Consider the following 7,159-nt stretch of genomic DNA (forward strand, 5'->3'; position numbering starts at 1 on the left):
GGGTTGGGGCTGTCCCACCCCCTAAGAAAAAAGCTTAAAACCACCACAGGACCAATAGGTATATACCCTGAAGAGTAGCATCCAATCGGTTCTGTGGTTACCGAGATCTTAAGAGACAGACGGACAGACAGACGGACAGACAGACAGACAGACAGACAGACAGACAGACAGACAGACAGACAGACGAACGGACAGACATCAAGCTACTTTGTATTATAGTTATACGATTTTCCGTACGTAAGTCAAAACTTAAAAGAACTTTGGCTTACAAAGTTTTAGCTATTTTAAAGTGGATAAGGCTGAAAATGGCTGTGACTGAAGGTGGCTGCGGCTGTAAGCCACCATCTGAAGCTTTATCAAAGCAGAGTGGATGCCTTCATCCATAAGTAGCGAAGCTTGCAAATTATGGATGGACTGGACATCCGGAGAAATAAGAACTATAGATCAGTGTCATAAAGAAGTATTAAACTAATATAAATCACGAAACCTTTTAAAATGTATAACGTGAAAATTTAGGAAACAAACCAGCTCTCAATCTTAATAAAACATTCTGTTACGTTTCCCTCATATTGTCTCTAACAGACGGAGAGACGGACGGACGGCCATTTCGAATTATAGAGTAGCTTTGCTACTAAAAATCTAATCATTTAATTTTTTTTGGCTTCGCTACATAAAAAATATTCGTTCTTGCTATCCTAAAACAATAAAGTAAAGTATACTCATTTATTTCAGCAACTTGTAATACAAGTTTGGGCGCACAGAATGCACGTTCAACAAGAATGCAAATATCCATGAAAGGAAAGGTGGAACAAACGAACATTAACTCTTGTAGAGTGTAAGAACTTAATAAGCAGAAAATCAATTTGTAATTTGAATATAAATTTGTTGCGAAATTGCTTAAATGCAGGATATTGTATATGGACATGCATTTTAAGGACGTGATTTGTGCTACCTTTTTGGTCCTGGAAATCATGATTCTAAAATAAAATAAGAGTTTTTACGTTTACCAAATCTTACCTAACTGCTACAGGAATCATCATGCAAAGTTTGACAGATCAATTCTAACATGCCAAAATTAATATTTAGATGCCCGTTAAGGAAAGAATTAGGTAAGGACGACCCTAATTATAGAAATGCTTCGCTATTAAAAATGTGCAAATCATAGCCTAATCCCTAGATCTTACAGACGCTGTACACATCAATCATTTTTTACACACTCTTTCTCTTTTTACAGTGTTTTCACAATCAAACAGTATATAAAGTATCCTTATAATTAAGTAACAGTATGTTTGTCTGTCCCTTAAGATCTCGGTAACCACTGAACCGATTCTGAACAGATTCTACTCTTCAGGGAATATACCTACTGGTCCTGTGGTGGTTTTAGGCTATTTTCTTGGGGGGTGGGACACCCCCAACCCCCTGAAAAAAAAAAAAAATTCCCCCTCAATTTTTTTTTTGAAAAGTTCGAAAATTATTTTTAAAAATTTATTTTTGTTTTTTAAATTATCTTATGGGTCAAAGCCCATAGAGGCTAGGGGCAAAGCCGCAAGTAGATGTATAACAAAGACAAATTGCTTCCTGCTCTTTTCATCAAATTAGCTGTGTTATTATTTACTGTGCTATAGGATGATATTCAAAGGGTCAAAAATAATTTCACTTTATATGTAGAAAATCAATTCATTGGCCACTAATGGCTCCGCTCATGTCAAAAAGGTTATGGCGGGATTCTACAGTAAAATAGCCTAAAACTATTCTGAGGTCCTTGTGACTCAATCAGTCCAGATCAACAAACCAAAATTAACATTATATACTAGCAGATACGCCCTTTGAGTTAAGGGGAGGGGGTGGAAGTCGACTCCCGCCCTTTTTTAATTTTAGTTTAAAAGAAACTAAAAAGAAAATACATAAACCTTTCCAGAAGCATTGTAAAGGAGAACCATATCGGTTCAGTGGTCAATGAGATTCCTTCGGTACAGAAAAACAGACAGACATAATGTTAAATTTGTATAAGGATATGACTTCATCCGCTTGTAAAACAAATGCATGCATTAATGTTTTTCCATAAAATCTACTTGCAGTATTTGTAAAACATCTGACTCTTATCCAAAAAAGTCCGGCCCCTTTCTCAATTTCAAACTTGGCAGACAAATTCTAGAGAACCATGCAGGCAAGGGCGTGCTTCAGGGGGGTGTATTTGAAAATTAACACCCCCAAAAAATCATGGTACACCCAATAGATGAAGAAAGTCTCTAAAAAAAATCAGCATGTGACGTCATAAAAACGAGGGATTATCCATCTCTTTTTTAGGGGTTTTATTTCCCACTTCTCCTCTCCTAATCCCTCATTTTTATGACGTCATTGAGGGACTTTCGATCTTCGTCTTCTCTATTTTAGGTAAACCATGATCATAACTTGGTATATCTATTAGGTTGTTCATTACCACTCCAAAACATGTAAAGGGAAGGTATTTATTATTACTGCATTTAACCCATCCTAATGTTATCTTAAACTCTGTGGATATTAAATTTAGTATTGTTATGAATATAACATCTGTGTTATTGGGGATAAAAGCGAGGCTTCCCTATATAGTTAAACTGAGTAATGTCCGTCCATCGTGCAGTGTTTGCTTGGTACGCTAGATGTGCGCTTCATGCATCATCCAGGCAAATCCTGTGTACACGCCTTCATACAAACAAAAGATTAAGCAAATAATAGAATTCATGCAATTATAAAAACAATTTGACTTATTTTAAAACAAGGATGACAACATCCATAAAGGCGTAGCTCTGAAACGGTAGTACAAACGAACATTAAATCTTGTAGAGTGTCAGAACTGAATAAGCAGAATATAAATGTAAATTTTTTTTATAATTACATTTTCAAAGTTTAGGCGTAGAACGGGTGGATTTGCAAAAATATGAATCATTTTTACTTTCTGTTTTTAAAAACAATGTTTAAGATGGTACTGGGTTGACTACATTCGCCACCCTCTGTAAACTTCCTCTAGGGGCATAGCCGCTGGTTATCTATATTGTCATATATCTCTATTTTTATATTTCTAATATCCAGCCAGCTTGTAAAATTTTGCACATATATCAATCCTTATAAGAAAGGCATGCAAAAGTTGCCAGTCAAAACAACAAATTTAAAAGTTTTGCAATTTTCAGTAGTACGGCTACTTTGTGTATTAGGAATGTACGTATGTCTGTTGTAGTTTTAGAGATAATATTAGTACGGCGCATTTCTAAGAGCATAAAAACACAATAACAAGAAAAAAGAGGTTGAATAATGATAAACAAATCTAACCCTTTTGTAGATTGTTGGTTTATTTTACAATTATGGTCCCCTCAAATGTGCCGCTAATATTATGAATCTGGTTGTTTTGTCGGTAATACCAATAGCAAAAACGTACAGTATACAACAATATGCTTTGAAAATACCACAAACTTTTAATTTAAATTATCCAAGACCAATAATATTAATGTGTTTTTAAAAGCGAAGCTTTTCTATAATTAGGGTTGGTCCGTCCGTCCGTCCGTCACGGATAGCTTTTTTCGTTAATTTAGATGATGCTAGATCTATGGAAAATAGAGGGTTTTATTATAAAATATGAAAAAAAATTAGGCCATGCACTTATGATTTAAATAAAGACGTGGGGCTCTCTATATAGGCATAAATAAATTATATCTGGTCGAATTTCCAGAGTATTCATCTTTTTGGCTAAAAAACCTATATTTTACTAGTGCCCCCCCCAGGAAAATAGCTTTAAACCACCACAGGACCAGTAGATATATTACCTGAAGAGTAGAATCCAATCTGTTCAGTGATTACCGAGATCTTAAGCTTCAGACGGACGGACAGACATCAAGCTACTTTGTATTATAGATATTGACATAAAAATGTTCAAAATGGACTTACAGACTCTCTATTAAGAAATATAAAGTTGTTCTTAACAGTTACAGGAATCATTATGCCAAGCTTGAAATCAATAGGACAATTCTTAACTAGCTGCTTTTCTCCCTAGCCTCCTGGGACTGCAAAAAAAGGGATTTCTCATTCGAATAAATATATAATTATAGGTATATAAAGCTTTCCCGAAAAGCACAATTGAATCATTAAAGAGAAATAAAAAAAATCACCGTCATAATAAAGTAACAGGATGTATGTTTGTCTGTGTGTGTCTGTCTGTCTGTACCAAGGATCTCACTAACCACTGAACCTATATGGTTTTGGGTAGGTTCATAACTATTTGGGGGGAGGGTATCACCACCCTCCCAAACAAAATCACCCATGAAAAAAAACTAAAATATAAAGTGGAGTCAGTCGCCTCTGCCCCCCCCCCTTCAAGTGCCACTAGAGGCCTCTAGGGGGGCGTATCCGCTAGTTATTACATAAAGTAGTAAGGTTTTCAGTAAGGTTTAACTTAGGATTACGAAAACTATTGAACCGTTTTATTTCGTCAATTTAGGGAAGATTTTCATAGTCATTAGGATAGTTTTAAGCTGTTTTATATTATAGATTTAGGTCTTGGGGTGGTTATAGGCTTATTTTCTGCCCTTCCCTACCCCTTCAAAGCCTTTAGTTGCAACGGGCGCAGCTGCTAGTAATTATAAACATTATGTAATATAAGAAATTCACGAAACCTTTACATTTGATTTTGACGTCATAAAAATGAGGGATTATCCATCTCTTTTTTAGGGGTTTTATTTCCCACTCCTCCTCTCCTAATCCCTCATTTTTATGACGTCATTGAGGGACTTTCGATCTTCGTCTTCTCTATTTTAGGTAAACCATGATCATAACTTGGTATATCTATTAGGTTGTTCATTACCACTCCAAAACATGTAAAGGGAAGGTATTTATTATTACTGCATTTAACCCATCCTAATGTTATCTTAAACTCTGTGGATATTAAATTTAGTATTGTTATGAATATAACATCTGTGTTATTGGGGATAAAAGCGAGGCTTCCCTATATAGTTAAACTGAGTAATGTCCGTCCATCGTGCAGTGTTTGCTTGGTACGCTAGATGTGCGCTTCATGCATCATCCAGGCAAATCCTGTGTACACGCCTTCATACAAACAAAAGATTAAGCAAATAATAGAATTCATGCAATTATAAAAACAATTTGACTTATTTTAAAACAAGGATGACAACATCCATAAAGGCGTAGCTCTGAAACGGTAGGACAAACGAACATTAAATCTTGTAGAGTGTCAGAACTGAATAAGCAGAATATAAATGTAAATTTTTTTTATAATTACATTTTCAAAGTTTAGGCGTAGAACGGGTGGATTTGCAAAAATATGAATCATTTTTACTTTCTGTTTTTAAAAACAATGTTTAAGATGGTACTGGGTTGACTACATTCGCCACCCTCTGTAAACTTCCTCTAGGGGCATAGCCGCTGGTTATCTATATTGTCATATATCTCTATTTTTATATTTCTAATATCCAGCCAGCTTGTAAAATTTTGCACATATATCAATCCTTATAAGAAAGGCATGCAAAAGTTGCCAGTCAAAACAACAAATTTAAAAGTTTTGCAATTTTCAGTAGTAAGGCTACTTTGTGTATTAGGAATGTACGTATGTATGTTGTAGTTTTAGAGATAATATTAGTACGGCGCATTTCTAAGAGCATAAAAACACAATAACAAGAAAAAAGAGGTTGAATAATGATAAACAAATCTAACCCTTTTGTAGATTGTTGGTTTATTTTACAATTATGGTCCCCTCAAATGTGCCGCTAATATTATGAATCTGGTTGTTTTGTCGGTAATACCAATAGCAAAAACGTACAGTATACAACAATATGCTTTGAAAATACCACAAACTTTTAATTTAAATTATCCAAGACCAATAATATTAATGTGTTTTTAAAAGCGAAGCTTTTCTATAATTAGGGTTGGTCCGTCCGTCCGTCCATCACGGATAGCTTTTTTCGTTAATTTAGACATGTTAGAATTGTCCTATCGATTTCAAATTTTGCATGGTGATTCCTTTAGTAGTTAGGTACGATTTAGAAAGCGTAGCAACTCTATAATCATTACCAAAATGTCCGTACGTCCATTTTAAACATGCTGTTTTTTTTACTTTTTTAAATAGCTTTTTTCGTTAATTTAGGCATGTTAGAATTGTCCTATCGATTTCAAATTTTGCATGGTGATTCCTGTAATAGTTAGGTACGAGATAGAAAGCGTAGCAACTCTATAATCATTACCAGAATGTCCGTACGTCCATTTTAAACATGTTGATTTTTTTTACATTTTTAACAACAAATTTGTATGTGACCTAATTATCCGATTGGTCTGATTTTTGGTATACTGATTCCCGGGACAACAAAGTACAATATTATAAGCGAAGCAACTCTATAATCAAGTCCTAAAAATGTAAGTATGTCCATAATCATTATCCTGTATCAAGCTATTTAAACAAATTTACTTACAATTTTTTCTTCGACTCTTATAAAATTATATTCTGATTATTCAGATCTGACAGATTTGATTCTGAAATATCCGTTTGTCCTACCGTTTCAGAGCTTCGCTTTTATGGATGTTTTTTTAATACATTATAGGATTTTTTCAGTAGTGTTTCTATTTTGAATGAGTTGAGGTAAAAAAATGTTTTTGCTATCTATCTATCAGGAAAACAAATTTTTCTATCCTTTTTTCTATGTTTAATGCTGACTTTCTGTAATAGTTAGGTACGATTTAGAAAGCGTAGCAACTCTATAATCGTTACCAGAATGTCCGTACGTCCATTTTAAACATGTCGATTTTTTTTACTTTTTTAACAACAAATTTTTATGTGCTCTAATTATCAGTTTGATCTGATTTTTGGTATATTGATTCCTGGGACAACAAAGAACAATATCATAAGCGAAGCAACTCTATAATCAAGTCCTAAAAATATAAGTATGTCCATAAATATTATCCTGTATCAAGCAGTTTTCAACAAATTTACTTACAATTTTGCTTCGACTCTTATACTTTTTCAGGTCAGACACTATAAAAGTGTTAATGTCCGTTTGTCCTACCGTTTCAGTGCTTCGCTTTTATGGATGTTGTCATCCTTGTTTAGATTGGGATCTATGGCAATAGAGCCATCTCTATAAGTAATACTATACATATTTTTAGTTTTTATCAGCCGTTTATG

Source organism: Acartia tonsa, chromosome 8, assembly GCF_053477335.1.
Source record: "Acartia tonsa isolate MP-2025a chromosome 8, ASM5347733v1, whole genome shotgun sequence".
Lineage (NCBI taxonomy): Eukaryota > Metazoa > Arthropoda > Copepoda > Calanoida > Acartiidae > Acartia > Acartia tonsa.